Below are 19,142 nucleotides of genomic sequence, written 5' to 3'. Positions count from 1 at the left end.
CTTGCTACCACTTAGCAGCAACAAGAGTCACCCAAAATGTGTCTCATACTTAACGTTTGTATTCTACTTTGGAAAAGTCACCATTTTGCATTCAACTCTTTTTGCATTCTTCTCTTTTTCTCTATTTTTCTTTCCTTTCTTTCTTCATGTGTGTGCATGTAGGTTTTAGTGTCTTTAAACCAAAATGACTTATTATATCACATGAATCTGTGGGTCGAATGAGCCCATCTGGATGGCCTGGTTCACTTTTTTTTTTTTTTAATCCAATCTTTATTTAAAAATCGACTCTGCCAGCTTAGCGTTTTCCACCAACTTGGGGAGCTAAAACTTTCACAGGCTTCACAACTTTTTGCTTAGGTGCTGCCTTTGTAGGTGCTTAGCAGCAGCCATTGCAGTCTTTTTAGATGCTTGCTTAGCCTTTTTTTGCTTCCTTAGTGGCCCTGATAGCTTATTCTCGTTGATCCTTTCTAACTTCAGGTTTCTGATTCCTCTTGGCCATTATATCAGCAACAGATGCATCAGTAATGGCCCTCTGGAATTTGACCGCTTGACGGGTTCTTTTCTTTTGAATTTCTTCTGACTGTCCCTTTTTGTGCTTCATTCTGTAGAGAACAATGCAGTTTATCTGTCGAGGATTCCTCTTGGAAAGGAACACCTACTCACATTTTGAATTAAGAAACTGGAAAACCTTCCCATCGGTCCTGGCATAGCACCTCCCGTGTCCGGAGTAGAACTTGTACCTGCTGAAACTGCACAGCTCAACCTTCATGGCGGCAGCTCCACGGGAGGAGGAAAAAGATGGTAAAGAGAACAGTTCACATATTAAGCACATTCAACCAGGAGCTTTGCTGAGGCTGCAATGTCCAAGATAGCTTCACTCTTGTACTGCGGCCTTGGTATAGATGTTGGCTGGCCTTTCTTTCCACATTATCCCATGTCAGTCAGTGGTCTAGTTTCTTTCTCTGGTGGCTGGACTCCAGGACAGCTTTCATATATTTTTTCATTATTATAATATTTTTGAAACAATACATCATAGGAAATTCAATTGTGAAAAAGACAGCAAAAAATGTCCCTCTCATTCCTGCCACAGGCCTTCCAGTTTCCTTTTCCGGAGGTAATGAATTACCAGTATCTTACTTGGCCTTCCTGAGTTATTCTAAGCACACCTTTGTCTATCTGTGTACCTCTACATTTCCAAACCCAGCTACTATAGCATTTAAAATATGTAAATAGCAGCACTCTTTACACACTGTTCTGCATCTTGTGTTTTTGCTTGAAATATCTTGGAGATCCTTCTGTATCAGGATATGAAAAGCTATAGATCTACCTCATCCTTTTAAACAGTCATGTAGAGTTTTGTTTTGTGGATCTTACATGAGGCAATTTATCTAGTTGGTTCTCTTTTAATGAGCATCTTTTCATTTCATATACCATGATATTGACAGTGATGGCATTTAAGATAGTAACTTCTATTTAACTTTTAAAATTGACTTAAAATATCATGGAGTAGGCATCTTTCTAGTATATCACAGCACCGCCACCCTATAGCATTACTAATAAGTCATTTGTCAAATATATACATGTGCCTTGCTTATGGAAACATGTGGTCTAGTAAATGCTGCTGACTGGTACCTCTGGGCTTTTTAAAACTTGCATCATTAGATCATACTTACAGCTGTGCACCACTACTGAAGGCTCCCTTCCCCCATAAGATTTTAAAATATCCCATATCACTACTATTTCATTATCTTTAAAAAATTATCCCTTCTTGGCTTCAGTGACCCGCACCTCAGTCACCCCTTCAATCATTTGCTGATTATGTTGCTACTTGAATCCACTCAGAAGAGTAATTCCTAATACCAGCCTTAGGATACAAGCATGGCACGCAGAGGCAGTGCTGGACTATTAGTGTCCAATTATATACTGCTGGATGCTGTGTTATCATTGCTTCAAGTGCATTACTCCCACATCTGGTAAGACTAAAGAACATAGTCTAGAACCAGAAGAACTGGGTTCTAGTTCTAGTTCTGCTACTAACCACCTTGATCATTTGTCAAATGACCTATCTTGTTTTTGATTTCCCAAAGCAGATCCCAAGGCAAGGTTTAGGGGCATAACTAGTTTATTTTGGAGGTTATCCCAGGAAATGGTTGAGAGACAGGGACCATGAGACAGAGAAGGGAAGGAAGCAGATTTAAGAGACCTTAATGGGCAGGTTACCACCAAGGACAGCTGTGACTCAATTCAGCTGGGGACCTCTAAGGGACTATGTAAGGATGGAACAGAATCATCTTGACTGAGGGATGAGAAAGTAGGCTTTTGAATCTATCCACTCCCACCGCTCACTGATGGAGGGTTGCTCCTTAGGTTAACTCCTGCTGTGGTCTGAATGTTTGCATTACTCCAAAATTCATATGCTGAAATTCAATCCCCAGGGTTGTTTTTTTTCTTTTTTGAGATGGAGTCTTGCTCTGTTGCCCAGGTTGGAGTGCAGCGATGCGATCTCGGCTCACTGCAATCTCTGCCTCCTGGGTTTAAGTGATTCTCCTGCCTCAGCCTCTCGAATAGCTGGGATTACAGGCATGCACCACCACACCCAGCTAATTTTTATATTTTTAGTAGAGATGGAGTTTCACCATGTTGGCCAGGCTAGTCTTGAACTCCTGACCTTGAGTCATCCGCCCACCTCAGCCTCCCGAAGTGCTGGGATTACAGGCGTGAGCCACCACGCCCGGCCCCCAGTGTTTTGATATTAAGAAGTGGTGCTTTTGGGAGGCAGAGCCCTCATGAATGGGATTAGTGCTCTTCTAAAAGAGGCCTGAGGGAGCCTGTTTGCCCCTTTTGCCCTTCCACCACGTGAGGATGCAGCAAGAAGACGCCCTCGGTGAAGTAGTGAGTCCTTGCCAGACACCCAATCTGCTGGTGCCTCAATCTTGAACTTCCCAGCCTCCAAAACTGTGAGCACTCTGCTTTCCTGTTGTTTATAAGTTACCCAGTCTAACATATTTTGTTACAGCAACTTGAACTCTCTAGTATTTCCAGTCTTGCTTGCAATCTCCCAAGTAGTCCCAGCACCAGAGAACACCCTCAAACAGAGAGGTGGAGGATGTCCTGGACTGTACAGACACTATGAAGGTAACCTGCAGGGTAAGAAAGGAGAAATGAACTCTGACAGCATCTGCTATTTAGAATCAGCATGTGCATTAATTAAAAACATAGTTTTTAGTTCCTTAATGGAGCATGTCATGACAGACCAACAAGTGAGGATGTTTTGAATACTGGGACAAGGGTATTTAGCACTTGGGAGCACAAAAGAAGTTTCCATGGAGAACTTAGAATATTAATCAAAGGACACTGACATATACTGAGTGCTATGATTCAGGCCTTGGCTGGGCTTTCAACATATAGGATCTTATTACTCCTAACTGTAGCATGGCAAGGTGAGCATTATTATCCTGAGGCTTGGAGAGGTTGCTTCTCTTGTTCGAAGCCCTGCAGAAGACAGAGAAGTAGAGGGCAACCCATGGTCATCTGCATGACAAGTGTCCTCTTAGAGGATAATGGGGAGGAGGGACACCAGGCTGTGTCATTCTGGTTTCTACTGCCTTGCAGAGAACTAATAAGTGGGTTTAGCAAGGTTGTAGGATAAAAGATCAATATATAAAACTCAACTGTATTTCTACATACCAGCAACAAACAATAGGAAATTGAAAAATTTAAAATACCATTTACAATGGCATCAAATACCACGAAATATTTAGGGGCAAATCTGACAAAAGATGTGAAAGAACTGCAAACTGAAAACTGCAAATATTGCTAAGAGAGATGAAAGAAGATCTAAATCAATGGAGAGAAATATGAGTCAGGATACTTAATATTGTTATGATGTCAATTCTCTCCAAATTGATTGATAAATTCTACAAACTCCCTATCAAAATCCCAGCAGGTTTTTTTTTGTTTGTTTTTGTTTTTAAGAAATCGACAAGCTGTTTCTAACAGCCAAAACAACTCTATAAAGAAGAATTGTGGAAAGAATGTTGGAGGACTAAGATTGATTTTAAGACCTGTTATAGGACTACTAGAATATACTACCCTGCTTAAAGGGAAACTGTTCAATTTCCTCTCCATGCTCCAGATTTCACTGAATAACCTGGTGTATACACTCAGAAGCTGTCAGATGGAGGGCTTTGGGCACGCACAGGAGGTCTCACCCTGAACCTAAATCTTGGGCCGGTTGGTTGCCTTGTGATATTTGTACTCTGGTGCCTTCAACAACAGACATACTTACTGGCTTTCTGGCCTTTGTTGTTGTAAGATGAGAGCAATGCTCTTTCCAGCTCTCTTTTATCCCCAAGCAGAACCTGAAGTCAATGGGATGAATTTTAAATAGAAGGTAGAGGGGCCAGGCGCAGTGGCCTGAGCCTATAGTCTCAGTTACTTGGGAGAATTGCTGAGCCCAGGAGTTCAATGCTGCAGTGAGCTATGATCGTGCCTGTGAACAGCCCCTGCACTTCAGCCTGGCCAACATAGCGAGACCCTATCTCTTAAAAACATAACAAACAAACAAATAGAGGGAATGAAATTGTGGTCTAGAAGTGACATTATGAAATTAAGTGAGAGCCTCAGGTCAACTGGATATTGCAAAGTGTGTAGAGCAATGAAGATAGCAGTAAGTTGAAATTTTCTACCACTTTGCACTCTAACACTCCATGGGATTCCTTCTCCAACATTCTTTTTTATTATTTATTTATTTATTTATTTACTTATTTATTTGAGACAGAGTCTCGCTCAGTTGCCCAGGCTGGAGTGCAGTGGCTCGATCTCTGCTCACTGCAAGCTCTGCATCCCGGGTTCATGCCATTCTCCTGCCTCAGCCTCCCGAGTAGCTGGGACTACAGGCGCCCGCCACCATGCCCGGCTAATTTTTTTGTGCTTTTTTAGTAGAGACGGGGTTTCACCGTATTAGCCAGGATGGTCTCGATCTCCTGACCTCGTGATCCGCCCACCTCGGCCTCCCAAAGTGCTGGGATTACAGGCATGAGCCACCGCGCCCGCCCCCTTCTCCAACATTCTTTAATTGCTTCCCTTTCTTAAGCTTCCTTGAATATTTCAGAGAGGAATTTCTCTATAGGAATAAATTTCTAATAAGCATGTTGAAATTGTGACATCATTATCTTTGGGCAATAATTAAAAAAAAAACAGAAAAGAAAGTTATCTGCTATGGGGAAGGAAAAGAAATACAAAGATTCCCATGACCCCTCAAATCTCAGAAAATGCACCTGGGTATTCGAACAGTAGGAAAATAATTGGACCTCATGTTTTTTTCTCTATTACAATATTCAACCTGATTTCTAGAATATTTTGGCAACATTATTTGTGAAAATGCTTACCTCTTTCTGTAGAAAGCCCATAGACAAGGTAATTGCCATTATTTCACAAAAGCCAATAAAAACTCTCTCATCATAAAACCACAGAAATATTTCAGGTTTATTTAAGCAACTTAATAAAGAAGAATGAAACCACTTTTACCTTAACCTACTAACTATTTAATCATAACCTCTTCAGGTGCCACAATTTTTATAATTTAGTAATCTGTCCGTCTTATCTTATTTAATTCTTTATTCATTATTTCTTTTTTTCAGCTTGATGTTAACAAAATATGTATTATCAATGTAATGACAGCAGAATAGTCCATCTCATTGATGAGTCTTGGGAATTTGAGAGCAAGAAAGTTTGAAAGAGCTAAAATGTCAATCTAGGACAAGATATTCACTACAGAGATGACGAAACTGAGGTACAGAGAAGCAGAGTGGACAATGTCACTTCCTGTTCTGATTATTCTCATCATCAATTGCTGTGTGATAAACAATGGCTTTTTATTACTTTACCGTTCTGTGGATTTATTGGGCTCACCTGGGTGGTTCTTGGCTTGGATCCTTTTCAGCCAGAGTTCTCCAGAGAAAAAGAACCAATTATAGACATAGGTATATATAGATATGTACATATGTGTATACGTGTATATATGTGTGTATATATGTGTATATATGTATATATGTGTGTATGTATATAGGTATGTGTATATACATATACCCTGTATATGTATACCATATATATATATTTAAAGGAATTGGATCATGTAATTGCAGGGGTTGGCAAATCTGAAATCTGTAGCACAGGTTGGCAGGCTGGGGATGCAGGCAGGAATTTTGCAGCAATCTTGAGGCATAATTTCTTCTCCAGGAAACTTCAGTTTTTGCTCTTAAGGCCTTCAACTATTCAGATGAGGCCCATTCACATTACTGAGGATAATCTCTAATACTTAAAGCAAACAGATTTTAGATGTTAACTACATATGTAAAATACCTTCACAGCAAGTTACTGGGTACCATAGCCTAGCCAAGTTGCTACATAAACTAACCATCACAGGATTTCTAACGTGTTTAAGTCAGATGTGAAAGCCGCAGTCTTCTGAAGGCTCTGCTGGGCTGGACATCCAAGATGACTCATTCCCATGGTGACTGCTCACTCCACATTGGTGGCTAATGCTGGCAGTCAGCTGGGAGTTCAGCTAGGGCTGTTGAACTGCACGCTCACCTGATCTGTCTCCAGCATGGTGGCTGGGTTCTAAGAGGGAGTGCCCCAAGAGCCAGCATTCCAAGAAACAAGAAATGGAAGCTGCTGGCCAGTTAACACCCACACTGGAGTTAGTACAAGGTCAATTTCACTGTGTTCTACTGGTCCAAACAGTCACAGGGCCCATCCAGATTCAAAGGGTAGAAAACTAAGTCCCACTTCTTGATGGGAGAGTGGCAAAGTCAATTGCAAAAGAACACGTGGGCTGGGAGATACAAATGCAGCTGTTTTTGGAAAACACAATGGGACTTACCATTTCCATCCACATTGGCCCACCATCTGACTCCCAGCATCTAGGACTCTTTACCTAAGGTCTTTCTTTGGCCAATGTCTTCTTCGCCTCCTGTAAGGCAACCCTACAGTGTGGGCAAATAATGCCCACCCCAGAAGTCCTCAACCAATAACTGGATACTACAATTCCCTTGTCCCTCATGCAGGTGTCTACACTGCCTCCCAAGGTTTCTCTAGTAGTATTAATTTCCAGTTGCATAAAATGGTAACTTACTAGGTAATTCACTCGGTATTGCTCCCTCCCCTTCTCTGTTTCTTTTCCCTACTCTCCCTACTGTGTTGCTTCCTGAGATCATCTCCTGAAAAATCTATTTGCACTCATCTTTGGCTCAGGGCTGACTTCTAGGGGAACCCAACTAAAGTAAGATAGTGACTTGTTCAAGGTCACAGAGTTATAACTAACGGCTGAACTGACACCTAGACAAGAGTGCTTTCCAAACTTGCTACATTCTGACAGAGCTTCAGAGAATTAAAGAGTTCAATCTTATTTAGTGATAGGGAGGGCCTATGAAAAAGAAAAAATTAGATGTTTATGTTAGCTATTTGGAGAGAGCACTGGACTAGGAGTCAGGAAATGTGGGTTCTTGCTTTTGTTCTAGTGATGAACAAGTTCCATAACTTGAGCCTCAGGAGTGGAGATAAATTCTCATCTCGAATTCACACTTTAGCATTCCAGTGAGCATCAGATGAGTGATTGTGCAAAAACAGTACAATGAAGAAAATAGGCAAATGAATGGAAGGAATTATTTTTTCCCATTTTGGCGACTCTATTCAACAAAAGCTTATGTTTTAATTTTTTTCAAAAGCTTCTCATGTGGTCTTGAAGTACATGATTGTCAAGTTCACCAAACCATGTTGTCTAGATAATTCAGGTTATGTTCAAAATCTCCAGTTTTAAAACAAAGTCTTCAGATACAATTTTTTAGCCAATGGCCCACTTTTACCAGAAAAAGATCCTGGCATTGAAAGCCATCTCTCAGTCCCTGACAACAAATGTCCCTGTCATTGCAGAGCATATGTAGGCATGAACTGCCTGGATAAAGATAGTCAATATATTTTTCTCCATTGGCTTATGAAAAAATATCACATCCATAGTATGGCTTTCCCCCCTCTGCACTAGCTTCTTTAGGATGTGTGAATTTCACCTAGCAGTATGTGTGTGTGTTGAGTTTTGATACCCATCTCTTTGTGTGTTAGTGGAGAGGGTAGAAAAATGCAGACAACAGATTAATAGAAGAGAAAATAACTCATGAGTGGTCTTGGACACATTTAATATTATCAATGATATTCTGCGATAAAACATAAGCAGGGAGTAGTATTTATGTATTTATTGGCTTACTACATTGATCACATTTTCTGGTAGAAAAGTTAAATGCAATTTAGCTGCTGAGGATTTGGAACATGCCCCAGTTTGGTATTTGTTTATACTTTATATTTTAAAAAGGGAAAACAACTTGATTTGATCTCTGATTTGTGTAGAAAACTTGACTTACCAACTTAGTGAAATTCACAGCCCTTGCCCAGAGGAACTGGTCTTCTGCTGAAAACTAGCCTTGGCTTATGCCAAGGTGGGAAGAGACTTAATTTGGGAATTACATTTCTTCCAAAGACTAATTTCAAACTAGGTATATATTTTTTTAAGTTGGTTTGCAGATTCACATCTACACTACCTCCTCCAGAGGTGGGGGATGTTTTCCCTCTTGTTTATCGTTTGCTGGTGTGAATGCTGAGAATTAATTACTCTTCTTTGTGCCACTAAGAAAACTTTTAATGAGCGTTTGTTTCTTCTATTGTATGGAATGAAATCATAAGAAGTTTCATTTAATTGGTTTATTCATTTAAAGAGATTCCTTTAATTGAAATAGAGAAAAGGAAAAATAAAACCCTAGAAAATAAAACCAGGTTCTAACCACTTTAGGGCGAAACGCGTATATCATTTTAAAAATGAATACCTCAAATTAAGAATTTAATTTTTAAAATTCTTTATGTCTCTCTCACCACATTTGTAGTATGTGAAAGGCAAGAGAGGCCCTTTGAACTAGGGAAAAGTTATTCTTTGAAATGACTTCAGTGATCTGACTCCGTCTGTATTTCAACCGAATTAACTTCACACCGTCCACACTGGACAACGAAGATGCACAGAGTCAGGTCAAATTCACCCTCCTGAAAAACTGCAAATTAAGATGTTGTTGATCACACGCCACCGGCTGTCTTCATCATCGTGATCAAAATCCAAATATTAAGGAAAGTGGCCTGGAAGGGTTACGTTTGGGCCTTTGACAGACCCTCAACCAAACTCTGACGCCCAGCCTGCGCGTTTCCACATCTTTTTCCAGGCAAGAGGCTCCATCAGCCCGCGTGGGGCTCGCAGTGTTTCTCAAGAGTGGCTAGACATCCCCCACTCCCCAAACCCAGACACACCCCGACCCCCGCGAATGGTTCTGGGCTATCAAAACACGCAGCGGCGTGTTCAGTCCCAATAACTCGCGTGATGATTAATGAGCAGCTTGATAATTTAATATCGCGTGTGATTAAATTATAAGGCGTGGGGGAGGGGAGCTCTGCGCCGCCTCGGCAGCCCAGCCGACGCCGACCAGCTAACCGGTCTGGGCTGCGCTCGGAACCCGCTCTTCCCGTGCACAGTGCGGGGCGAGGCTTGGCGAGCGGTGGGTCTCGGCCTTCCTAAGGTCAGTGGGTCTGGAGAGGGGAGGACGGCGGGACTGGGGGTGGCGGAAGGGGTGTCTTGCAGAGCGGAGGAGAGGTGTGGGCTCAGGGTAGCTCTGGTCTGAGCCGATGAGCAGGGCGAGCCATCGACTCTTTCCCCGGCAAAGGCGCGTAGAAGGCTGGAAAACGGCTTCAGGCAAGGGAAGATTTGTTTTTAAAAATTCCTCTTTTCTCTGCCACTGGGGCTTAGAGAGTCCCTAGGATCCGGAGACCCCTGGGGGGAAGGGGCGTCCCTCTGGGTCTCTCTCTGGATCCCGCCCCCCACCCCCACCCCGTGCCTTGACTTTGTGGGGTTTCCCCGCAGGCCGGGCCCAGGTGGCTGTCGGGTTGGGCCACCCGAAGTCCGTTCTTTTCCCCAGCCCGCAGACCCCGGCCCTGCCTAGTGCTCGGCGGGGTTCAGGCAAGTCCGGGGGAAGAGGGGGTGGATGAAGCCTGCTAGAGCACGAAGCTGCTGGGAGGCAGACAGACGCCCACAAAACTGTAGCCGCAGAGTTTCCGGGGTTTCCAGCCGGATTCCTAGGGGAGGCGCGAAACCCCGGTCTAAACTGAGGTTACTGGAGGGACTCCTAGCCGTCACTCTTTTCTCCTGAAGGGGTCGGGTAGGGGGGCTCGGGCGTGGCCACTCCTTATCCTGGAAGAAGTGTGAGCGCAGGGCCCGCGCCGGGTGAGGGGGCCAGCGGCGCTCGCACTGTCCCCGCCGCCGCTGAGCAGTCCTGCCCCGGGCCAGGTAGGAGGTTGCTTTTGCTGCTGTGCAGAGCCAGGTCTGCTCGCGGGGCGGCAGCCTCAGAGGGGTACCTCGAGAAACCACTTGCGGGACACAGGGAGAGTCGCCTCTTAGTCTACGACCGCATCGAAGGGCTGAACTTTTAGCCCGAGGAGGGCAGGCCCTGGAGAGGTAGGGCTGTCCCCAGAAGACCCTAGGAAACAACACCCTGGAGGGTTGTTCAGACCCAGAGCGGGAGGGTGAAAATTAAAGCGTCCTGACCAGGGCTCCAGAGGGCTCGGTGTCCAGGTTGTGCTGGCTGGATTTTCAGCAGGGAAATGGCATTCGAAAGGGGACGCCGCGGGCTGAACCTAGGCTGCCTGCTTTCCTTCAGCCAGAGAGGCCCTAGAGAGCGCCAGAACGGCGCGCCTGGTGTCCGGTGCCTCGGACTCCAGGTGCAGTGGCAGAACCTTCCTCCTAGACAGAGATAGAAGCTTCCTAGGCTGGGCTCCTTGGATATGCAGGCATGACCATTTCTCTCCCAGCTCATCCAGATATTTGGAGGTAACACCAATTAAGGGGAAAATCATGAACAACGAAACGGGCTTGTAAACAGAAGGTCACAGTATGGAAAAAAATATATGCGTGTGGGTGTATGCGCCTGTGTCTGTGTGTCTGTGTGTGTCCTCTCAAAACACCCAGAGAAAATATGTAAACAAAACCTGCCTAGCTAGAGCAGAAACAAGCCACAAATTGGTTCTAGGAGGCTCAGCCTGAAATGCCCCAAATTAGCAGAGGATGTAGGTTGTGACTGCAATTCCTGGATATTTGGAACACACAAAACCCTCCTTAGGAAAAAAACAGAGGTAAAGTCAGGGGTTGGAGGATGAGGGGCAGAGGAGAAGTGCTCGGAAGCTGCCTGGCGTCCTGGACCCCCAGCGGCTGCAGACCTGGTTGCATCTTTCTCCAGGGGCCCGCACCTCTCTGTCCTGGCCCTCAGGCCCTAAAGAGGAGGCTACTCCCCTCAAGGTGCGTTAGTGGTAACTAAAGAGGGTTTTATGGACAAGGTTTTGCTTGCGGCTGCCTCTGCAGCCGGGAGTCATTTTAAGGAGAAGCAGCCTCTGATATTACCACTGACGCTCTACCTCGGGGTACTGACGTGACCAAAGGCCAACGCGCTGGTTCCGGCATACAGCTTTTGTCCTTGTTATGAAAATCATTCCTTAAATTTGCTCCTCATCTGTGCTTTTCTCAGACACAAACTGACCCCCTTATATCTGGTTCCACCAAAAATAGTGGCTGGGCCCACGGAGAACAATTTAAAAGCCAAGGACCAACCTGTTTCTCCCAAAGGTGGCACACATTATAGCATTAATAATGTGCGCCTGGTGGACGCATTATATTTCCCAGGAATTACATTTGTTTTCCAGAAGCTGGACTGGGAAGGTCCTAGACAGAAGTGAGTCCTTGGAAGAAAGGACTGAGCGTCTCAGTAATGACATGGAGTCGGGGAGGGTGTGGGATAAGGGACGCCAAACTGGATTTTATTCCCCAGATTATCATCAGTCTGCTGCGTGACTGATGCCAGGAGACTAACAATTCCCAAAGTTGCGACAGGAGTAAGAGTTAGTCTTATACTCCCGTCCGAAAGATCACTCACGTCTAATAATGATTTCGGACACCTGCAAGATGAGTCGATTAGTGACGCGTGGGGTGGCATTGTTCACTCGACGTGCCAGGACGCCAGCGGTGCTACCTTTTCCTGTCTCCTGAGCGCGAGTTGGCGCACATTGATTTCACCCCTCGCTCTCCGCCCCGCTGCCGAACACCATTTAGGCCAAGATCGGGTATAATGGGAAAGAGCATCAGCAGACAATTACCCTTTCAGAGGATTCACTTCTCCTCACAGACACTGTTATTTGAGAAATAGGATCATTTGATTTCATATTGCACTAAATAACACCCAGCCGGTTCAAATTGCCAGCTTCTTAAAAACCGCCCATTGGAATAAATTGCAGCAGCCTCTTTTGCTTTTCAGGGCAATATGATGGGCACCGGGCAGAACTTGGAAAAATATCTACAAAGCCAGCCCCGAGCCGTGGCTATTGGTAGGAACAGCCCTGCCACCCCGCAAGCAAAGGCATCCAGCCACCTAGTTCCCTGCCACCGCCCCCTCCACCCGCCAACTTTGAGGTGGTTCAACCTCTTGACTTTGGAATTCAAATGCACAGCCCCAGCCACCCCAAGGAAGCGCTTCGAGCCACAAGGCGCTTTCGTGTTGAGCAGAGAAAGATGGGCGGGTGTGCGAGACACGCATTTCGGTGTGTCCCGCCACATTGCTTGCAGCGTTGGAACGTTTGGACAGCGCAGCGGGTTTGGGGCTCGGCGGCGGGGGAGTGCGCCCTCCAGCTTCGCGGGTCTGGGGTTCCCAGGGCCAGATCAGCCGCTACATTCTGCACACCAATGCGCCCTCCAGGCCTGCCGGCCGCGACGTCCTTCTCCGCTCTCAGCTTAGGCGCCAAGCCGAGAGTCAGGGCTTCCGGGTACAGCTGCGGACAGAAGAGGAGGGAGGCGCACTGGGGCTTCAGCACCGAGTCCAGAGGGAGAGGCGAGCGGGGTGAGCGGCAACCGGCGAGCTGGGGTTCGCTGCACACTCATCACCACAGACATTTCAAAAAGAATTAAGCCTTTTGAAGTCAGCCAGAGCTGCGGTTTGTTAATTGACACTGTTCAACTGAGTGACAATTGTTACGCTCAGTGGGGGCTACCCACTCCCTTCCTCCCTCCCCCCGCTTTTTCTCTTATAAAATAGGAGTTGGCTCCTTGGTTCTCCGTTCTTCTGTGCCAAGGGGCAGGATTTATTTAAGACGGCAAGGGCTTTGGCGATTCTGTGCGTTGAAGTCTTTCTTATATTTGTGTGAATGTACTTCAGGAAGGCCGCGTTAAATTCTTTCTCTCCAGATCCCGAAGGGTCGCCGCTGCCCCCCTCTTCGGAACATGAGCTGGAAAGGCCCTCTTAGTGGGTCCCGTGACCTGGAGCGAGTTAGTCTGAGACTTTGGGGACAGGGTGGGAGTCTTTCCCCTTCCTTGACACTGGGAGGAGCCAGGGAGCAGGGGGTTCTGGGTACGCGGCTACAGGGAAGGTTCCAGACACGTCGAGAGTGGGAAACTTAAATTCCCCTCTCTGGTGTAGGCGCAGGCTTTGGCTCCAGGGTCTTTTCCGGGTAAGGTGTCGCTGCCCGCTTAAGATGGCATGATAGGTAGCAGGGGACTCAGCGTGTCTTCACTCTCCACTTGGCCTTGAAGTGGGGACGCTGAGCCGCGCTGCTCCTTGGCGATTCGGGTTTCTGTTCGCAAACAGCTCAATTGCGAGGCCCAAGTATACCTAAAGCAAAACCTTGGCCGTGGGCCTTCAGCACGGCCCTCCAGGGCTGGGGAAGATACCGCGATGCCCAGCCGGCCACGCCGCCAGATCTGGCCTTGCGTATCCGCCTCCAAAGATCCAAGGCCGGCCTGGGGCTGTTCAGTCGAGCCTAGGCAGAGCCCGGAGCTGCTCCATCACCGCCCCTGCCCCCAGGCGGTCGCGCCCTCACCCCGCGCGCACTCCGCCCCGACCCACCCCCGCGTGCCCCCGCGAGCCTCTGGCCCCTGCACGCAGCTAGGGGGCTGTGTTCCATCTCCCACCTACGTCCCCACGGTGGCGCAACCGAGGAACCCTTTCTTGCCCAAGGCCAAGCCCAAGCCCAATCGTGGCAGCTTTTCCAGGAGGGAGGAACTGGGCGGTTAAATTCGAAGGAGCTGGAAAACACGTCTTGCCCGGCTCCACAGTTAGCTGCCTGCGCAAACGGAAGCGCTGCGCTACGCGGTGGAACTGCCGAGCCGCTCGCAAGGCTGCTCCAACCTGAGGCCCGAGTCCCTGGAGCTGGCGGCGGCAGACTGCGTCCCTGGGGACACTGGAGGGGATTCCAGGGACAGCGTGGGTGGGCCTTTCCCCCAGCACGCGCCTCTCACTGTCTTTCTGGGCCAGAGCCGGGGCAGCGCTTTAAATTAAGGTCGACCTCCAGCTCTGGGTGAAGTCTTCGTTCCGCCCGATCCCGGCCCAGGAACTCTAGGTGAGGGTGGTCGGGGTTTGGCTGGGGCTAGCGGGTCAGCCCTTATGTCAGCTATTTCTGCCCCCACCCCGATCACTTCTCGATGCCGGTCTCGGCGCTCCCTCCCTCGCCCGCGCTCCCCGCACGTCGCCGTGTTTACCAGCGCGTTTTGTTCCCCAGTCGGATTCCCGGCCGAGGGGCTGTAACCGTGTTCTCCTCCGACGGAAGCTAATCAAGTAATTTCCCCATCCCAGCCCCATCAAATTGCTCTTTAGCTGTTGAACCGCGGAGTTTTGCTCGCCTTTTCACATGCTAATCACGCCCATTCAGCGGCTCTCGGTGGGGCTGTTTGTCGCGGGGTAAATCTCCTTGTTTGCCCGCTGCATGATTAATTGATATTGTTGTCTGGCTTTTGTGGGGACGGCAAGGAGCTGAAAGGCGGCGCGTAGTGGCTGCGTCGGGGCCGCTGGCGACATCATCGGGCTGCAGAGGTCCCGGCGAGGTCGGGCCGGGGCTGATGACATTATGGGCCCGATTTGGTTTTCCTTATTAGAAACATGATGAAAGACTTGGAGACCTCCGGTCTTACAACCCCCCCCCCCAACTGGGTGCAGAAACCGCACGGCGTTTAAGCCACAAGCTCAGACAAAGCCCTGGTGTTTGCTCAATTCAGGGGGAAAAGTGGGTGTCACTTCCTCACGCAGGAGGCAATTAAATCTTATTTCGGCCCACCCGGGATTTCAATAGAGTTGAACATGAACGCACAGCATAGTGGTTTGGTTTCACAAAGAACAAAAAGAAAAAAAATGTTTTGGGGTTTAGCGGTTGTAAAAGCAGGAACTTTCTAAGGTTAAAATCCCCCAAAAAATAAGTAAATGGAAGCCAGAGCCTCCCTTGTAGGCAGCGATGGAGGAAAGTCGCGCAGAGGCCCTTCCACGCCAGGCCCCTAGCGATGCAGTTTGCGGAAACGCGACTCCCTTCTAATCGCAGGCTTCGGTGAAACCCGGGGCTAACGCTGAGGTAGCGCGATTCCCAAGGCCCGCGTCCGCCTACAAGCCAATGTTTTATTTGACATCACTGGTCCCTGCTCGTGGCTGGTATTTTCTCGCCGACCACAGGTGTGCAGTCAAACCAACAAATTCCTCCGCCCCCTATACTCTCCCACCCTCTCCCCTGAGCACTGGGGTTTTATCCTCTACGGACATCCCTAAAAACTTGAAGATTCAATTAAATAATTCCAGTTACGAAGTGCTACTACCGCCTGCTTATCGCAAATATTTCCTTCTTCGAGTTCTTAAAAAAAAAAAAAAAAAAAAAAAGCAAAGAGAAGAAAAGAAACTGTCGCTTTCGCTTTCACTGCGCGCGGGGTAATTGATAGGCGCCATCGGAGGTCAGAATTTGCATAAGAATTAAGAGCAGTAAATTAATTTAATATTCCATGCACATCTCCAATTATTCCTGGAGACCTTTGTCTCCGCGGCTGCCAGAGAGGGGATTCAGCTGCTCTTCAGCCAAACAACATCTGTGCGGTTAATAATTTGATAAACAGCTCATACAAATAGTTTCTGAATTATCTGGCAGCCCAATGACTATTCAGTTTGGAAACGTTTTGGCAGGGTCTCCCGGAGTCCTCTGAGAGCCTCAGGCGCCCGCCCTGACAAATGTCTTCTTATCTTTTAAACATCAGCAGACGACAATGTGTAAAATAAGTAATTATCATTAAGTAATAACTCTAACCCATATATATATATAAAAAGAAGCGCGCCTGAGTCATCAGGGTGTCAGCAGGTCGTCTGTCAGGTACCCCAAGATGAAGAAATACGTTGGGGAGTGGGCTGGGTGAAGAATGACCTGAAGGGGAAGAGAAGACCTGGGTGCTGGCAGGGGCTGGATAGGGATGGGGAGCTGTGTTTTTCAAGGTCATATATTTAAATTGAGTGACAATTTGTGCATGGAAATATCTGCAAGGAAGGCTCACAGTTGCCACTGGGAAGGAACCAAAGTAGGTGGGCTACAAGGAGACCAACTTTCTGCTGTGTTATTTCTTGAATCTTTCACTTTTCTCCCCACATGCAGGTATTGTTTATTTCAAATGTAAATACAAGAAAATAAATTGTGTTTAGCAGAAAGCAGGGTAAATTATTTTGGCTGGATATTGTCCTGCCTGGCTTGGGGCTATCCTCCTCCTGACCACTGTCCTTCCTTCCTTCCTATCTTTACCCTCAGCCAGTGCACCCTCATCCTGATAGCAACTTCCCAGAAAGCACAGATTCATCCAAAACCGTGGAGAGGGCACACAGATTCAGCCAAAGCATTGAGTTGGCCCAAACTGGAAAGGAGGCACTTGTAGGATGAGGCCATTGTGTTGTTAAAACAGGCCTGAATTTAAACACTTACCCCTTGCTCTTCTTGTCTTTACACTAAAGATTTCATGGCTGCGATTATGTTCTTAAATCTTTCTGTTACCCAGAGCAGAGCCTGTTCCTGCTAAAAAGTCTAGAAAGGAACGATTTGATCTTGAATGAGACTCAGGATGCTCTAATTCGTGCAACCTGCACATTGCAACTCTGTTTACTCCAAGCCTGTGTTTACCCTGGAATTTTTCTGCACCCTCTGCAATATAATAGGATGTTTGAGGAGGATCTTTATCTCTCTGTCTATACATTCCTACATGTTTGATGTATACACCTCACCCATTCAATATTCTACTTTCTATTTCCTATACTGCTGACAATCTAAGTACTTGAAGCCACTGAAAACTACCTAGGAGTTCTGAGAAGTGTCAAAGCAGTGATATGCTAGAGCTTTGTCCTGGTACTCTAATGAGCCCCGGTAGCATTGCGCTTTAAATACAGACAAACCCTTCAGACTACAGGTTTAAATATACAACTTTACAATGAATACAATGCTTGCCTGGGCTCAATGGAAGAATTACTTTTCCAGAAAAGAAGACATTGTGTCACAAGAGTATGACAATAGCATTTCTACCGGGCACATTCATTTCTATTTTTAACATTTTCTTCTTGCATTTCATTAGTTTTTTTCCCCATAGAACTATAGACACTGCTGGGCCATGCAGGCTTTTACACATATAAAAATCGTCTCTGTTATTTATGATTGGGGGTCTCTGTCTGCATCCTATTATTAATTTCTGACTTTGATTCAGACTCCTCTAGTCAGCAGAATGATTTGAAAACATTTCTTTTCTTAAATGGAACATTTTCAATCCTTTGGGGAAGCATTCTAATTTTAAACACCAACATATTCAATTTCTTAATCTGCAGCCACTGGTGTTGCTCATTTTTATGTACAGAGCCTATCCCCTTTGGCGCTAGTTCATCTATGCTTGATATTTATCTTCTTTACATTTGTTTGACTATTTTTCAAGGCAGTATATGGGCAAAAAATGGCTACTAAACAAGAAGGCAAGGAGCTTGGATTATATTTTTGACTATGGAAGTAAAGCTACAGAACATGGAAATGTTGAGAATTTTTTTTCTAAACTAATGAGCCCTCTCCAGAAAAGCCGTCTGGATACCATTAAAGTTGATGCGTTTGGAAGGCTTATCCTGATAAATGCTTGGCTTTTTTGGTGATTAGACATGTATTTTCAACACAGTCTACTAACTGAGACTGAGGTTTGCATTTGGAGGGAGGTTTGTTGAGCCTAACAGGAAATTGTTGGGGGGAAAAATCCAAAGTACCACCTTACTGTATAGAGTTCAAATCAGAGGTAACTGCTACTCTTGTTCACTTGCACAAAAATATTAGAAATATAATAGTGAGTTGTGTTGAATAACTTAAATGAAACAAACCTTGGTAATTTTCGACCTACATGTAAAAAATATATACCTCATATCTTGGGAAAAGTTAAAGAATGGTTAAAGCAGAATAACGATTTTAAAATTTAGTGCAATCTCTATTGAGCATAAAGGATTTTTTTGAAAACTGACATAAAAGAACAGTGCAGAGCCATTAAACACATTTTTGCAATAAATCATTTGCTTTCATTGCCCCCCCTTTTTTATTAAATGACCATTTGTACATATATGGCCAGCTTAACCCCAAATCCAGTCAAAAAGTGAATTTGAAAAATTCAGGTTAGCATGTAAAAGTTATGAATAGGATCCGCTTAGATAAACCTGTCTCCTCTCATTTTCTTCTATTTTAATATATAAATGAGCTGTGCTGGGTGGGCTTAACCTTCTAGCATTTCCATCTGTGATACTGAGTTCAAAAAGAAACAGCTTTGTCGGCCTGTATATAATTGGAAGCTACAGAAACAAGTTCAGGTTCTTCAGAGATGACTGGAAAATATCTCTGATATCCATAGATTTCAGCTAGCCCCCCGGTTCTTTCTTCTGCCTCTCCTGGCCAGGATTCCAGTCCGACAGATTGAGTGTCACATACGGGTACCCTTCCCATTGTTGTTGATGTGTGTGGTTTGTATGGTTTCTAAGACATTGTTTTGGTGTTTGTCAGTAAAGTAACAGGTGCATCTAAAAATCTGTACCATGGGGCTACATGGGCTAGCAGTGAAGCTGGCTGGCTCTCTTTGAAAGCATAGGGCCTCTATGCTATTTGCTTTGGTCACAAAGTCCAATCGAGTAACCTCATGTAGGCTGAGCCTGAGAGGGCCTCCAATGGCTTATTCTGCTTTGCTGCTTCTGTGATGAGGGGAGATGAACCTTGCAGAATAC

The 19,142-nt window shown here is 45.9% G+C and overlaps 1 pseudogene; it reads right to left on the bottom strand.

Annotated features, from left to right (window-relative positions):
- Positions 1-295: 295 nt before the first annotated feature.
- Positions 296-938, bottom strand: LOC126929224 (60S ribosomal protein L24-like; annotated as a pseudogene).
- Between the last annotated feature and the right edge of the window lie 18,204 nt (positions 939-19,142).

This window comes from Macaca thibetana, chromosome 10 (genome assembly GCF_024542745.1).
Source record: "Macaca thibetana thibetana isolate TM-01 chromosome 10, ASM2454274v1, whole genome shotgun sequence".
Taxonomy (NCBI): domain Eukaryota; kingdom Metazoa; phylum Chordata; class Mammalia; order Primates; family Cercopithecidae; genus Macaca; species Macaca thibetana.
The sequence above is the reverse complement of the archived record's forward strand: the minus strand, read 5'-3'. Positions and strand labels throughout refer to the sequence as shown.